The sequence below is a fragment of the Triturus cristatus genome, chromosome 11 (assembly GCF_964204655.1).
Source record: "Triturus cristatus chromosome 11, aTriCri1.1, whole genome shotgun sequence".
Lineage (NCBI taxonomy): Eukaryota > Metazoa > Chordata > Amphibia > Caudata > Salamandridae > Triturus > Triturus cristatus.
The window spans coordinates 1,054,066,871-1,054,083,600 of NC_140594.1; the positions used below are offsets into that span (position 1 = coordinate 1,054,066,871).

Genomic DNA, 16,730 nt, shown 5'->3' on the forward strand with positions numbered 1-16,730 from the left:
TGGCATAGGGTGGTGTAGAGTAGAGCGGCATAGAGTGAAGTGGCATAGAGTGCAGAGTGCAGTGGAACTGTAGATTAGTGTGGTGCAGAATGGAGCAGAGTGGTGCAGAACAGAGTGGGGCAGAGTTCAGTGGCTGAGAGTGCAGTACTGTAGAGTGGCGTACAGTGGTGCAGAGTAAGATAATAGAGTGCAACAGTGTAGAGTAGAGTGGTGTAGACTGCAATTTCATAGAGTGCGGTGGCATAGAGTCTATTGCTTTTGAGTAAAGTGGTGTAGAGTGCAGTAGTGTGGAGTTGTGTAGAGTGCAATTAAGTGGCGTAGAGTGCAGTGGCAATAGTGGAATTAGAGACTTCTTGAAATTATTGAGAGGGAGTAATCCTGTTATGAAGAGCTACATCAAAACAGACCTAATAACTTTACTCCCTATGAAGATGCATTTTAGTGTGCCCTATACATTTAGTTTGTTCTTTTGGACAACAGGAAGGCCAATTAGGAACCTTAGAATGTCCACAGACGTGTTAAGCTTCAAATTCAGCAACAACAAAACCCAGGTACAGCGATGTTGTAGTCACCTGCTCTGCATGCCCTTTTCAGCGAATTGAGGACCGGATTGACAGAGCCACCAAAATAAATGTACTCAAAGTCTGAGTAGAAAGGGGAGGAATAAATGCTTAATTAATTCAAGCATCTCACCCATCAACATTTTGTTAGGTCTAGCCTAGAGACGGCTTAGCTTTTTCACTAGCCTCATGTATTCAAAGCAATTTATAAAAACACAAATTGATACATAAATATGGAGGCTCTTAGTCAGCCTTCTTCATCCAGTGGTTTATTAAACGGTCATTCATATTTACGCTTATGCCCACAGCTATATATAGCTTAGGGCAACTGTTCAACCATCTTCAGGCATTGGCTCAGGCAGTGTGAGTGACCACATTTTTCCCCGATCATGTTTAAATCCAACTAAATAGTAGTATACTTCAGTGCCAGGACTTTTTGGCCAATATCTCCTATCACTTTTTTTTCCTATTGGCTTTTACTTTCATTTCTACTGCATAAGGTTGAAAAAAATGTATGCTTGGAATGGCCATACCCATTGCTCTTTGACAATGCTTGTTTTTACAATTTATTCTGAACTCTATTTCTTAGGTATTCACCTTCTGGGTGGTACTCTGTCAGCAAGTGAAGCTTCAAAATGTCTGTCAAGATGTCGCAAACAGTTCTATGGAAGGGACATCAAACCAGGACCATAGCTAACCTGCGCAAAATCAATGACGCTGTATACATTTAAACAGAGGCTCAGTCTTGGCTAGCTCACTGAATGAAATATGGAAAAGTGTAGTAAAGCAAAAAAGTATAGAAGAGAGAGAAAGCAATATTTCAGTTGGTAAGCACTAGTCGTGCATAAAAGTCAGTGGCTCTCATTCGTGTATAATGGTCATGCCAGACTAATAGCATGCATCGATCAGGTTTAGCTCCCCTGAATAAAGACTGATTTAGAACAAATCGGATTATATTGACTAGTATACTAAATGAAAAGATTTTGTTTTCCAAACAAAATAGCGATACTGTTTATTCGCTCCCTGCTTATACCGGCAGAAATTTATTTCAAGCATCAATTACTAAACTCGCCAAGAAAAGAAAAGGCTGGGTTTCTGGGCCGCAGGACTAGCATCACGTTTCCATTTGCTTATTGTCTGCTGTATTGTGACAGATAATTAATCAGTCTAGACTGGTACTTGTGCAATAATGGAGGCCTGCCAGTAAGTTCCAATTCCATCTGTCTCGAGGGGATGTCATGACACGACTATGCATCTGTGCTTGTGAGAACAGAGGAGCAGAGGCGCACGGCTTACGCATTACTGTTCGCCAAGTACAATTCCTCAAGGCCACCGCACAAACAACCATTACAAAACAGGGACGTTGTCTTCACTTCATAATGGCAGTCACTGCCTCCCTATACGTGGAAGTGCTGAAGACTCCAGTGCATAGAACCAAATTTCAAATCAGGAATGCAAGCATCCTGGCGTTTATTGGTATTTTTCCCCTTATAAATTAAGATATATATATAGATAGATATATATATATAATTCTTTATTTGTGCACCTTAAAAGGGGGGTACAAACATGTAATAGAAGCATATTCACCCAAAACTCCGAACATGGAGATAATTGTGGACCCACTAATTACAGTCAGCCGTAGTACTCCAAACTGCTGATACACAATTACTGCACTAAATTAACACCGGCGTGGAGTGAGAGCAGTGATAAAGTATATTTTGCACAATCCACAGGGGCCACAGGCACAAGCATTTAATCAGCAAGCAAAATAAGAACTATAATAAATTGAGGCCAATTGTACAAAGCACCACAAACCATTTGTTAATCTCCAAGTGCTTAAAAAATTTACTTACGCAGAACTCGCGTTCAGTTTTTGTTTTTCGTTTTTTCAGACTGCTGACCTTCATCCTGTTTCTTTACCATTATACACATCAGGTTTGCTTTCATTACATGGTGATCATGAGTATATGTTATCATGTTACACACATGAATAAAAAACATGAGATACAGAAAATCAAATACATGTGCTGATGCTTGCGATGATCAGTTTCTTTAAAGAAAACAATCTCTAAAAAGGGCTTTTAGCACACCAGTTACATGCCATTGGTTAGCTTCATTTTCACTAATTTCCTTCCTTCTCATTGGTCAGTGCATCCAGTTTCACTTTTTCTTCATGTGCCTTCTTCTCTTTGTTAGAGCACGGGCCAAGTACTAATTGATTTCTTTATAGGTGACCTTCTCCTGGTCGCGCTTGTATTGAGGTACTTTATTTGTCTCTCTCCCTCCCACTCCGTTGCTTGTTGACGTAAACCCTCTTGCCCAGGCCTTTTGTTTCTTTTTCCATGAGAGTGCATGTTTTATCCAGCTGTCTCCCTTGAATGCTTCTCTACCCCCATCCCATATATCTGATTTCACTTGTACAAAACCAGTGAAATTCAGCAGTTATAGTTACCCGAGCTAACTATAATATAAGGAACCCGCAATGCACTGCTTATGACCTCACATATTGCATACCTTTTGACATGGATAGTGACATCACTGATGACATCTCAAATGACATCACTGAGGATATGATCCAGTTACTGGGAGTGTTTTCTAAAGGTTTTTGTATGTTAAACATGTATATTAATGTACCACAAAAGTTAAATTAGTATACTTTTTGTACTACTACTGAGTGATTCCTTTTTTTTTTTTTTAAATAGTTTATGTGAGCTGCTGTGTGACTGTGTGCATCATGAGTGACTGGTTTTGTAGGAGTGAAATCTGAGCCCAACTAGAACATCCCTATAACCTTTGTTTTTCCCAATTATCTTTTTTTAATTACATTTCCTAACTATAATATCCTTGTAACTTTTGTTTATTCAAGTGAATCTGCGAAGAGAAAGAATTTGCAACAGAATGGAGTTTACCAGCGCGCTCACCCCTAGTCTTCATCCCCCAATAGTAGTGTGTCAGGGGGCACGTTTGTAGATTGGTTGAGAAAGGGGGTGGGCCTTTGACGTGGTCTGAGCAATCCCTCTGCAGGGGTCTTACTTGTGGCAACAATAGGTGTTATTGGACCCCAATGACCATCAGCAGCTAAGGAGGCTTCATCCCTCTACCAGCAGTGCATTAGGAGGCGCATTTACAGAGTGGTAGGGAAAGGGCCTCCGACGAGGTCTGAGCAATCTCGCTGTGGAGGACTTACTTGTGGCAACAACAGAGGTTCTTTGCCCCCAATGACCCTCAGCAGCCAAGGGGACTTCATCCTCCAACCAGTAGTGCACCAGGAGGTGCATTTACAGAGTGGTTGAGAAAGAGACAGGGGCTCCGACAAGGTCTGAGCAATCCAACTGTGGGAGACTTATTTGTGGATTTTATTTAGCCACAGGGAGGTGGTGGAGGTCCCCGGGGCTCCGCGTGGGTCCCACCTCCATTAATCTTTCTTTAGTCCTGGGGAGGGGTTCAATGAGCTTCAGGAGGGGGCCTGTATGACCTCTCCTTTACATTTTCTATGAGCCTGCATTCCCCCAGAACCTAGCCCACCCGGGAGCTAAATTGAAAGCTTTTAAAAACAATTTTCAACAAGAGTGCCGACTCCAGCCCCCAAATGTTTTTATATGATTTTTTTGCCCCAGGCGGGGTCCCTGCAGGATCACCCAAAGAGGCATAGGAGGTCAGGGTATTCCTTCCCTGCGCCCTACTCTTTAAAAAAAAAAAAAAAATGTATGGGACTTGTCTGAAGCAAAGTTCCAAGATGGCTACCAACATATCCTGGTTGAAGTGTTGGCACCCAATCACATTTCACCACGGGGACTGTTGGCTCCTCGGAGGATCTGTGGCTCTATAAATACAAACTGGGTTTCCCTTCATTTCTCAAAAACTACTAAACGGATTTACAACAAATCGGAAAAAGGCACTTCTCTGTACCAATATCTACCTTTCTGCCAAATTTGGTGTAATTCCGTTCAGTGGTTCGAGCTGTAGCTGTGTGTAAAATCCCTATGGGAAATTGCAAGGGGAAAACGAGTTTTGAGACCTCGCCTTTTTCTCACGCCCGCTTGATGGCTCTCCCCGAAAAATTTTAAACACAGCAGCTGAACTGGGAGGGAGGGAAGGATGGATGGCACTTTCTGTGAGTACAAAGGAGCATGGGCTTTATTTTGCTACCCGTGCTCTCAGGGACCATACATTATGTTTTAAAAATATAAAGTTAACATGCCTTTTATCATACCATACTTTACAATAATGGATCATACCATACTATGCAATCCAATGACCGGCCACACCATACCATACAATGACAGCTCATACCATAACATACCAAACCATACAAACAATGATAGGCCATACCATACTATAAAATGCCAAGCCATTCAATACAATTCCATACCAAACAATGATGGGCCATCCTATACTCTACAATTAAAGGCCATCACATACTATAGCATAGCTTATCATACCATAAGAGGCTACTCCATAGCTTACCATATCATACAATGACATGCCCCACCATACAATACCATACTATAGAATGAAATACCACAACATACCATACAATGACAGGTCACACCATACCACATTAACACTATACTATGACAGGCCATACCACACCATACATGACAGGTCACGATATACCATACCACACTATACAATGACAGGTCATACCACGCTATAAAAGGACAGGTCGCACCAGACAATGACATATCATCCCATATAATACCACAGCAAACAATAAGCCATGCCATAACATAACATACCACACCATACCTTGCCATAGAATGACAGGGCATAGCATACCATACTAAACACTCACAGGCCATACCATCGCATCTCATATTACAGGCCATACTGTATGATGCCAAGCCATATCAAACCATACTATAAGACAAGCCTTACCATACAACACAACAACAAAAAACAATGACAAATCCAATAGATCTCAACTAGGTGGGCCTATTGGCCTCTGCCAATTCTCATTTCAAAAAGTTGTGCAGGAAGGGAAAAGGCACACCTGGCATTGTGACAAAGTGTTGCCAATTAAACCACCTCCTTTCGTAATACATCCTTTCGTAATACATAAACTTTGGGTAAAAAACAAAACGTATTACAAATTATTAAAATAGAGTTTTATGCAGACATTACCATTTATTTTTAATGATGAAGGTGAGATTAAATGTGCTAACTGTACATAAGAACAGGAAAGATGGGAGGGCACCCTGAACAGGCAGATGACTGAGAAGGAATGGAAGAACGCACTAGGAAGCCCCAAAAAAGTGTCCAGGAATGCATCCTTTAAACTTATACAGTTTAACATACAACATAGAATCTACCTCAGCCCACACAGGTTGAATGTAGTGTATGGCAGCGATGACCAGGCCTGCGCCAGATGCTCACAAAAAGACGCCGACTTTGATCATATGGTATGGTCTTGTCCTGGGCTCAATGATTACTGGACCAGGATCATAGACACTGTAAACAGGGTTTTGGCTCGTAATATGACGCGCTCCCCAGAGGCATGCCTTCTGGGACTATTCCCGAGACCCAAATCCAAGAGAATGGGTCATAGGTTTGTAGAACTGGCCTTCCTCTTTGCTAAAAGGAGAATAGCTCTCAGGTGGAAGGCAAAGATGAATCCTTTAATAGTAGACTAGGAAAAAGAGGTTTCCTGTTGGGCTACAGCAGAGGAAAAGGCCTTGCTTAGGGAAGACCTGGGCGGACATATTAAGGGCCTGGGACACGCAAAATGCACCTGACCAGGAGTCACAGACGAGTGCCGCTGAATCTGAGGTATTAGGGGAGACACATGCCCACCTAAACGTCAGGTGACCATTGCAGAACTTATGTGATTCTGGGACCTCGGGGAGAGGGTTAGATCAGCCTTATCCTACCTGGCCGCCACTTGGATGAACCCTTCTGTAGGTTGGATACCGGTCCTTGCCCTCGTCTGCCTAAGGATCCCCTTGCTTTATCCTGGCCTTTCCCCCTCCCAATGGGGCCTCCGACTCGATGGAATAACCAACCAAACTGTTTCTGATGTATCTACTGACCGAGGACCCCTGGTAGCTTTATATAAGTTTTAGTTGAGCATTTATTTTATGGATGTACTGAGTTTGTACCTTTCATCTTTTTCTTTTTTCTATTTTCTGAGTTTTTGTATGGCAACCATATAAGCATTTTCAATACATGCACATATGAGATGGGTCCCGCTGATGGAAAACCTATCCACTCCCCATCATACACTCTCTCATAGCGGGGGTTTTACTAATAAATATTGTAAAGCTAGAGGACGATTGACATTCTAGGGCAGAATAGTACTGGGAAAAACGATGTGGGGCTACAATGTTTTGACTCAGTAGCATATAAAAACTGTAACCTGGAGATAGACGTCTGATAATGTTTCATACTCACGGCTGCGAGTATGAAACTGTATTGATTGTAATAACATTAATTTTACAAAACAGATTTTTCTTTTTTTTTTTTTTAAAGAACTGTACATAAGAACAGTACTTGAAACCATGAAAACAGCATGACGAGATTTGCAGATGTGCACACTAGGTGGGGAAGCCAATCCCTTCTTAACAGAGCCAGATCACGACACCATTACATGTCTCTGGTAAACGTAGACAACTGCAGAACAACATAACCTAAAACACATTAGGTGTGTATGAGCCTAAAAACAAAATGTTAAAAATGTCTGCACAAATCGGTGCATGCAGTTTTGAAAAGAAAAAGAACTAACTTAAAGAAGCATTGGCAAATCCAACAAGGCTCTCTTTCGCAATGAGTTAGGCGAACTTTTTCAGCTTCAGCAAAAAGCCAAAACAAATGTTTGCAGTCAATGTTAAAAAGCATTGGCAAAACAAATAAAAAATCTAAAATAGCCACCACGCGAGGTGGTATAAGAATGTGTGCAACCATCATTATGCCTACATACTTTATGACGCAGTGGCCATTTTGACTTTTTTTATTTTTTATTTAAATATAAATGGCACAGTTAAGTCATTCAGTTACACGGCAAATATTGTACATATACATTCTTATATAATATTCATCGTTCGCTTTTGCTGTTATGACATTGCTTGTATCCTGCTTCGCATTCGCACATCCGCTCATGTACTGGTTTCTATCAACTTAATGCATTTCTAGGTCATTAGTCACTGTTGGTAATAACCATATTCCTCCCCTGTAGGTGTTCCAGGCTCCCCACAGTCTTATCCACTTTTTTGGACATCCTCTACACACATATACTGTCTTTTCCGCCACCATGGCCATATTCAGATCTTTGCACAATTCCGTGTGTGCGGGGGTGGCAGCTACCACCCAGTGTTTGGCTATGTTTCTTTTTGCCAGCATCATTCCTAGTGTCGCCCATGTCTGCGCCGTGGCGGTAAGATCCGTTGCTTCCCAGATGTTTAACAGGCATTGTTTGGGTTCTGGAGGGACTGGGTTCCCGCTAACTCTCGTAATGGTGTCCATGACAGATTTCCAGTATTCCATTATGGCGGGGCAGGCCCAGAGTGTGTGGAAGAAGGTACCAATCGCCCATTGGGTATCAGCTTTGCCTATCTTATAGAGCGTGATTCTGGTGTAGTAGATTCTATGGAGGATTTTGAGCTGTATGAGGCGTAGCTTTGATGTAATCGCTACCTCTCTGGGTGATGCTAGTGCTTCTGCCTTTTTGACTTTTGACGTATGTGCGTATCTGCATATCTTGTAAATGCAGACACACGTCAAACCTGTTTTTTTAATTTCTCATTCAAAAGATCGTGGATGTCCATCTTGGAATGGTAGAGTAAAACAAAATGAGGGCATTAAAGCACCTTTACAGAAAGGAGTGTACTGGCAGCAAATTGCTGGACCCTACAAAGAAGTTTCTTAAAAATAGAATATAAAAAAAAAAAAAAAAAAACAGGATGGGGAGCAAGGGAGGACTTGAGTGGGGCAAGCATATAATATGCAATGGAAAATAGCAATGATGTGTAAAGAAGAAAGCAGTTCCTAGTGGGGGTAGCGCTTGTAGGTGGATTAGACAAAATGACCAGAGGGATCCAGGGGGCTCCGAATGATCAGTTCTGAATGCCCTCACACACCCGAATGGGTGTCAGGCCTCATCATAGGGCGCTCCTCGTCGGGCCGGCGCTGCAATGCCTGATGGGCCCCTCAATGAGGGATCTTTAGAGGAGACCTTTTGATCCTAGCCGTATTGTAACTGCAGGGGGGTATATGTATAGGTGGTGCGCAGGTGGTTAAGAGTCTAAGGGTAGCCAAGACAGGATTTAATAAAGCAGTGGTCCCTATGGCACAGTAAAAACAGGGGAGCTGCCTGTAGTAATAATGCACTAAGATACACAGATAATATAGTAGTATAAACTGTTCATCAGAGACAAGACACACGTGAAAAGGTTGTTAAAAAACATCATGAGCAGCAGTGTGGGGTGATCATGCCACTCATACCGCCAGTGTGGAATACCCCTGAACACTAACAGGGATCAAACTGGGAAATATTAAGGCAGAGGGTAGACTTACCCTATAGTAGAGTTAATGACACCCCTTAGGAAGGGCAGAGGACCACACCTAGCTGCGGGGAAAGAAATGATACACAAACATCTATTGGTAAATAGTATGCACGGTTCTGGTAGGGGGCACAAAGTATGGCCAGGGCACAAATCAAGCAGTGTGAAGTACTCACATGGACCACTTGGTTATTAACTGGGACCTACATTCCTCTGCATACCTGTTTGCCCCACTGACAGTCTGAGATACCAGACAGCCCCCTCCAATACTCGGTCAAAAACACAGGTCTGACCAGATGCTCTGCAGCCTGCATTACAGTTTTTAAAAGGAAAAGGTTGAATTCTACAGTTTACTGCCAGCAAGATGGCCGAGTGACTAAGCTCGCCTGCTGCCATCTGCAGTGAGCTGAAGGTTACAAATATGAATCCCAGGAAGCAGCCTCTGCCCTCTGTCCATCTGAGGTTGGTAAACTGAGTACCGGTAAATTGGGCAATAATATTGGTTATTTACATCACTCAGTAACATCAGAAGTGTGATTTGGCACACTATATAAAATATATTTTTCTTTATTCAAAAGCTCAAAGCAGAGCTTATTGGTACAGTTCCCAGCCGTCCATCTACAAAACTACTTGGAAATTACTATGCCATGTAGTCACATTTCTTAAAATGCATCAGAAATAATTTCGAAAACACTCATCAAGGAGATCTGGAGCATGCCATACTGGGAGCTATTTCCAAGTTTTCAGCCAAACAGCACTGGAACTGACCGATGGTTCTTAACGGAGATGATAGAAGTGCATGGGAAAAGCAGGGCTTGGAACTCTGAGATTTCATTGCTCCTCGTAAAGTGAGAATGAGCGAAACGCGTACCCTTTACGCATGTTATCCTGGCAGGCTGAGTAATGCAAGCAACTGCCAATAAATTATGCAATAGGAAAATGGATGACTTCACTTACTTAACCTCCATGAAGAAACCAGACGGGTATGGGCTTGGGGTTCTTTAGGGCAACAGACGGCCACATCATAGGAGAGGATGCAAAGCTCTCCTATCGTGAACTTCCCTTAATTCTCACAACTCTTATCGTTACCATCTGTAATCCACAAAGATTTCTCTTTGCAGGTTGAAACATTAAATTTGGAATTTTGTGCCCTTTTATGTTATTTCAAGGAAAAAAAGCAAGATCGATGGCATCCAAGTAGTTTGAAAGTCATGAAGCAAGCAGTATTAAAGTTAACTTGCGTAAAAATGGCCCAAACAATTTCAAGTCCAACTATGACTTAAGAGCAATTATTGCCAGGTAAGATAGAACAAGCATTGGCAAAGCCAACAGTTCTCGCCTTTAGGAACGATTGACTTTGCCAATGGTTTATAGCCATTTAGCATTCCCAATGCTGTGCAGCATGACTAAAGAATATACCAAAAAATAAGCTTTTCATTCTGGTAACTGATATTTGTATAAGTCATCTGTGGTTTCCAGGGAGAAGAGTAAACATATAATTTGCAGAAATAAAATGCCTGGAGAAAAGACTTTGATAATTATGTAGTACTAATCTGGAGAAGGACAATTTGCAGAATCTACAAATCCTGCAACAATGGGTGAATCTCAAGGCCACACAGTCCTGGTGTGTCACATATTGGAGTGCTTCTGGAGTAATCATACCCGATGAGAAAGGTATAATAGTTTAAAGGTTAATGGAAACCCACTTAGTAAAGCAAAGACTACCTCCATTGAAGTCCTGTGGCAAAAGCGTGGTGTGCATGGAGTAGCCCTATCATTAATGTGTGTGCATATTTAAAGGCAAGGCACTATTGTTAAAAAGTGCAAATGCATTGAGTTGCCCTCCTCCCCCTTTTGACCTGGATGCCTACCCATTAACACCAGTGATTGTAGTGTTTCTATACGGAGAGGTCAATGAATTTCCATCACAGTTGCAACAGTCATGATAAAGACCTTCATATTATAAGTGCAACTGCAGGAATTGTTAGCTATGACCTTTACATAATAGTAGTCGGGGAGAAAGACGTTTAAATATATAAAATAAGATGCGCATACATACATTGCTCAAATTGTTCCTTTCCTGCTCCCCCTTGACCACAAAGATAATATCTTTAGAGAGGCAGACCACTTGTATTGCTTATAAGCTTGACAGACATTTTATACTGCATTCTTCAAACGGGTAACATAAGACTAACTCTGGCAATTGTGAAAGCCAAGACTTGATCCTGCTAAATAGAGCTGGAGCTGAACTGTATGTTTACTGAAAAGAGTACGCCTGATGTTTACATCCCATCCCACTTAGAGACCTTCACTGAATAATGAAACGGAAGCAAGGTGTGCGAGGCAGAGCATGCACTGCTGCTTGGCAAAGGTGCCACACACGTCCAGCTTAAGGGAGTGCTCTGTCCACAAAATCTAGCTTAGCATGTTCTGGACATGATATACAACAGTGAATGAAAGGTACTATGCAATGGACCTTGCGTCTAAAATTGAGTGAATAGAGCTGCAACCTCCTCTCTTATGAGCTACTCCCATGAACGAAGGCACTAGTCTGATGTACAAGGAAAATCATGGCTGCATCTATAGCTCGTCTGGTATGTACACAGCAATACATGCTGTTAGATATGCCCTTGAATGAACGGCATTAAAACTCAGTGAGCCTGAATGCAGTGCCACTGAAGTACTGCTCGCCCAAAGCTCTTTGCCCGAATGGTGCCGTACACGACTCCTCGAAAGTAAATGAATAGTATTAATAGGATTACCCGCATTTAAAAGAATGGTGCTATTTTAAGGAATGTGTGACTAAACCATGGATGAAGGGTTGCCACAGGAAGCGGCACTATAAAGTATTAAATAATGTACAACAATAAATAATGCTTTTCAGAGTGCCCTCTGAAAAAAAAAAAAACGTGTGAAAGTGTTTTTTAATAAAGCAAGTGTGGAAAAATAAACATGGGGTGGGGAACGGAAAGAAGCTACTGGGGGTGAGAGGGGGTATTCGAAGCATTGCCAAGGGATGCTCAGCTTTGTATCTATGTGCCCATATGTAGTCTCACACATTACACAACACAGACACCTCCCAGGGACACTTGCGGCAGCCGTCGCCAACGCTCCGCAGACCGTGCCCGAGGGAGCGTACTTCTCTGCACGGGGCCGTCTGCGACCGAAAGAGGCCGGGCCACCCCTCTTGGCTGCACTGGATTTGTCCTGATTTCTCCCATTCTCCAGCATACCACCTTGTATGACAGCACCGGAAAAGAAGTTAAAGAACAAGCTCTAACCTGGACCACACCAGAAGCGCAATGCTATACTCGTTTCACAACGTCCCTTGTTTTCATGAAGCTTGTCACTTCACGCATACGCAGTTGTAAAAGAAGAAATCTGAGCTTGTATGAAGCTGGGAGCCATAGTGCACGCCGGGAAAAAGGATTAATGCTCCCGTGCGTTGCTCACTGTAACAGGTAATAATAACAAGTCATCACTGTACCTGGTCATGTTAGTGAGGGATGCCGCATCCTGTCCTGCCGGACACCGTTTAGCATAAACGGTGACGCCAGCCAATGGGAAAGAGGGGCGGGGCTTAAACCTCGCTAGTGAAATCTAACCAAACTCATTCAATCTCGCCAGCGAGATTGCGCATGTCTGCGCAGCCTGCGCTAGCCGAGACCTAAAAACTAAGCAAGGCCATAGGCAGAGGAAAAGCAGGGTGCTCCTTGGCCAAGAATTGGGATTTACACAAGACTACGCTTGTGTGATACAAACTTGATACACCTCCCACAAGCACACATCACAAGATACACTACAAGAAGATCAGAAAAGAGGCACAAGGAGCTGAGAGAAGGGCACTGGATTAGTTAACCATGAACTATAAGACAGCCAAAAGTTTAGACACTACATTCATCTAGCGTCAAGAATGAATAGTCACAACCAACATAGATCAGGCTTAAATGCTTTCCTGGATACATTGCTCCCAAAGGAGGATGAGTTGTGTTCTAGATTGCTCACTGTAAACACAAGGGTTTGCTGTTAGAACAAGCTATGTTGAAGGCTGAGCCTACTGTTTGTGCGTAGGAGTGGCTACACACCTTTGCAGAAGGCTTAGTGCATTGTTTAGAATTTTTTTTAATTACATTTTTATTACCAATCGGGCATATACAACAACATATCAACCATCCAAGGTCATGCAACAGAAAAAAGAGAAAAGTATCCACAGTTAAGGCATATAGTATACATGCCGTACTGCACTGTTCATATAGGAGAAAAAGAAAACGAACATACTAAAGGGCATCGCCAGATAGAATGAAAAAGTGTTAGCCACATATATTTTAAGGCGCAGTCAAAATCATGCAGGCCAGAAAGCCGGATTACTATTGCAGGGCGGCTGAATAGCATGGGGGAACAGTAACTTGATCGGAGTCATCCTGAGACTGAATCGATCGAGCCTCAGCCACTGTATGAAGAAGATCGGTGCGATATGGCCCCCATAATTCTCGGAGATGAGACGTGGATGGTTGCAGTAACGCGCAAGTTTCAATTCTACCATTACAAATCACCATATCTTTTGACCATTGAGCAACAGTATTGTGCAGAAAAAGTTTAGGTCAATCATAGGAGGAATGAGCAAGTCTATCAGAAGGGAATGGCATGAGCCTGACTGAATGTTGGCTCACTGGATCCATGTCCTGTCGCCTCACTTAGAATGAATTAAGGAAGGTTAACCAATTTTTTAAGTCTCGGCCACAGACCGCTTTAGAGATCTTGGGCCTCTTGCCATTAAAACACATACATTCTGTGCTTATGGTCATCCTCTTGTACTTTATTTGATGCCTTTCTTGACTATCTCATTTCCCTGCTTCCAAGATTGAGTGGCTTTGTCAATGCTTGCTCTGCATGCCACTGGAGAACTCGTTCTTTTGAGCTATGTTTTGCATGTTTTTCAGTTCGTCCTTTGAAGGCTGGAAGGGAGATGCTAATAGTGAGGGTTCTTGCTTACTGATTTCACTTGAGGAATAAAATAGCTGTTAAAGAAATACTTAGGATTTTGACTATGGAAGCTGTACATGGAGGAGGATTGAGGACAGTACATCAGAGAAAAAGGAAAATCTTGTTTTGGAGCTATTCAGGGCTCCCGAACCACATTACAGGGGTCCCGCTTCAGTGGGACCTTTTCTGTGCACTGATTGCCACACTCTGGATCCCGCTGCAAGCACATCATGCAAGATCTCTCTATTCGCCTGGAATTCCAGAAACAATTAAATATGTTATTTTTTTCTCTCTCTCTTGTCCTTCATTCACAGATCTCAGGTGACTGACCCACTTATACAGTACAGCTTACAATTATGCCCACTTTAAATTAAGGCAATGCCCATTTCTACATGATTGTTTGTCAACCCGAATCAGGGTATGCACTGACCGTTGTCATTTTGATAACTTACATTAGGCTTAGAGCTTGCCCACTGTTTACCTTTTGCTGGCATCAATGGCACCCTAATTTACTTGATTCTTATTTGATGGCTTGTGTGGATGTTACTTATGTCACGAGTTTGTTCCTCCTCTCGAGCATGGATGTATTACTGTGTCCTTACACTGCTCATTTATTTTTGTTACTTTTTTCTTTTTATTTAAGCACTCTACGACAGTGCATATGTTTTCCAGCGATCTTGTTTGTGTGCTTCCCTGCCTCCCCATCTCCTTGTTGCTATATCTCGCTGCTTGTTTCTCTGCCCCTGCCCTTGTTTCTGTATTGGTCTGTCTCCCCATGTGCTTCAGTGTTCCGCCATCTCCAGGTTGCTCGGTCTGGCCCAGTGCTTCTTTGCAACCCCAGGTCTCTCTGTTGCTCTGTCTCGCCGTGTGCTTCTATGCCCCTCCCCATGTTGTTTCCATCACCCAGTGTTGCTTCCATCCAGTGCCTCCTCATCTCATATTACTGTGTCTCACTGTGTCTCACTGTGCTTCTCTGCTCATCTTGTTACTTTTTCTCACCGTGTGCTTCTCTGCCCCGTGTCGTTTCTGTTCCCCATGTTACTTTCTCACTTACAGTGTCCCTCTATTTGATTACCCGTCCGCGCATTTTTTCCCCGTTTGCTTCCATGACCACTCCGGCGTTATTTTTCTTTTAAAGTTATGGATCCATCTCACCCGCATCATTTCTTATGGGTGTGTGGGTGCCTATAAAACGATGTGGTTGTCTGCATCAAAAGTTTTCCTACATTTTTTTAGCCATGCTGCACAGCATCAGAGAATCATATTGGGACCCCTCACAACAACTGCACAGTTGAGAGGACTGTAAGAAAATGCATCTTTTTGTATGGTCACCCCACACGTTTTTTGACTGATGCTGTTTTTTTATTTACTCAGAGTGCACTGAGGTCTGCCAACCAGACTTCAGTGCCAGTGCCCTGACCCTAAAGTGTATGTCAAATTTGCTGTACCCAAATGAAAATGACTATCTTACCTGAAAGTCTCCAGTAATTGGTACCCCGGTACCCAGGGCATGCAATTTAGAGGGATACCCCAGGGCTTGCAGCACTGATTGTGCCACCCTGGAGATCCCCCAAATAAAACATGTTCTCCAGTCCACCACTGTAGACTGGTAGAGCAGTTGTGCACTGCTAGCCCGGCTTTGACATTGAAAGCAAAGACAAAGCCACCCCTTCCCCATAACATGTGTGTAAGTCACCCCTCTGTCAGGCCTATGAAGCCCTACATGCAGGGTGCAAAACATGACACAGACAGGGCATGCAATTTACATGTTCTGGCAGACTAGGTCGCCAATTGGCGAGGGCAGGGTTACTCGCGGACCCATCAGCTGTGCTAACCCTTAAACGGTGAGACCAAAGTGGACACTCCAAGCTATCAAATAACTCGTTATATTAAGCCGGATTTGTATCTCAAGCCAAATTAATGTAACTGGTTGCAGTGTGCAGCTTTTGCAAAGCTGCCACCTAGTTGCCTTTAAAACACTTGTGCCTTCCCAGGCACATATGGAGCCTGCTCCATGAGACAGCTTTCTGCTCTCCTGGAGAGACGTGCTAATGACTCTCAGGAACTAGAACAATCGGGGATTGCAGGCCAAGGAGGTATCACCTGCCTCCTGCAGGAAGTCACTTAGGGTGTTAGCCTCAAAAGGCAAGCTTCAAAGGTTAAGTCCCCTTTGAAGGGCAGATGTGTAACACTAGAGAGAAGGGCTGTCCCGTTGTGGAGGTTCACAGACTGGCACAGGAAGCAGAGAGGGGAAACTAGTTGCAAACCAGTTTCCTCAGTGGCCTGTAGCCCTGAGGTAGCCACACCCTGGGTGTTGGCTAGGGAGGTCTGTACACCAAGAGAGGAGTCTTTCCATCTTGGGAGTGGGCAGAATGGTACATCCCGATGCCGGACTCCACAGGAAGTGATCACCAGGTGTAAGAGAACCTAGTAGCCCATTGGCTACCAATCGCATCCTGCCCTATGAACACTTTCCGAGCATAAAGAGGACACGACTGGCACCCAGACCTCAGATGTCAACCGACTCAGTAGAACCAAAGAAGAACTGCCCTGCTGCACTGAGGGACCAGCAAAGAGAGGCTGCACTGAGGAGGACTGCACCTGGTGGCTGGCAAAGAGTGTGACTGTGCCTTCTTTGTCTAGAGCCCAGTCAAACCAAGAGGACTCCATGGGCAAGCTGACTGGCCTCCTG

At 43.3% G+C, this 16,730-nt stretch overlaps 1 protein-coding gene across 3 annotated transcripts in view; it reads right to left on the reverse strand.

Annotated features, from left to right (window-relative positions):
- ATP11B (ATPase phospholipid transporting 11B (putative)) overlaps positions 1–16,730 on the reverse strand; it is a 446,007-nt gene that overhangs the window by 389,457 nt on the left and 39,820 nt on the right. The gene's annotated exons all lie outside the window — the stretch shown is intronic.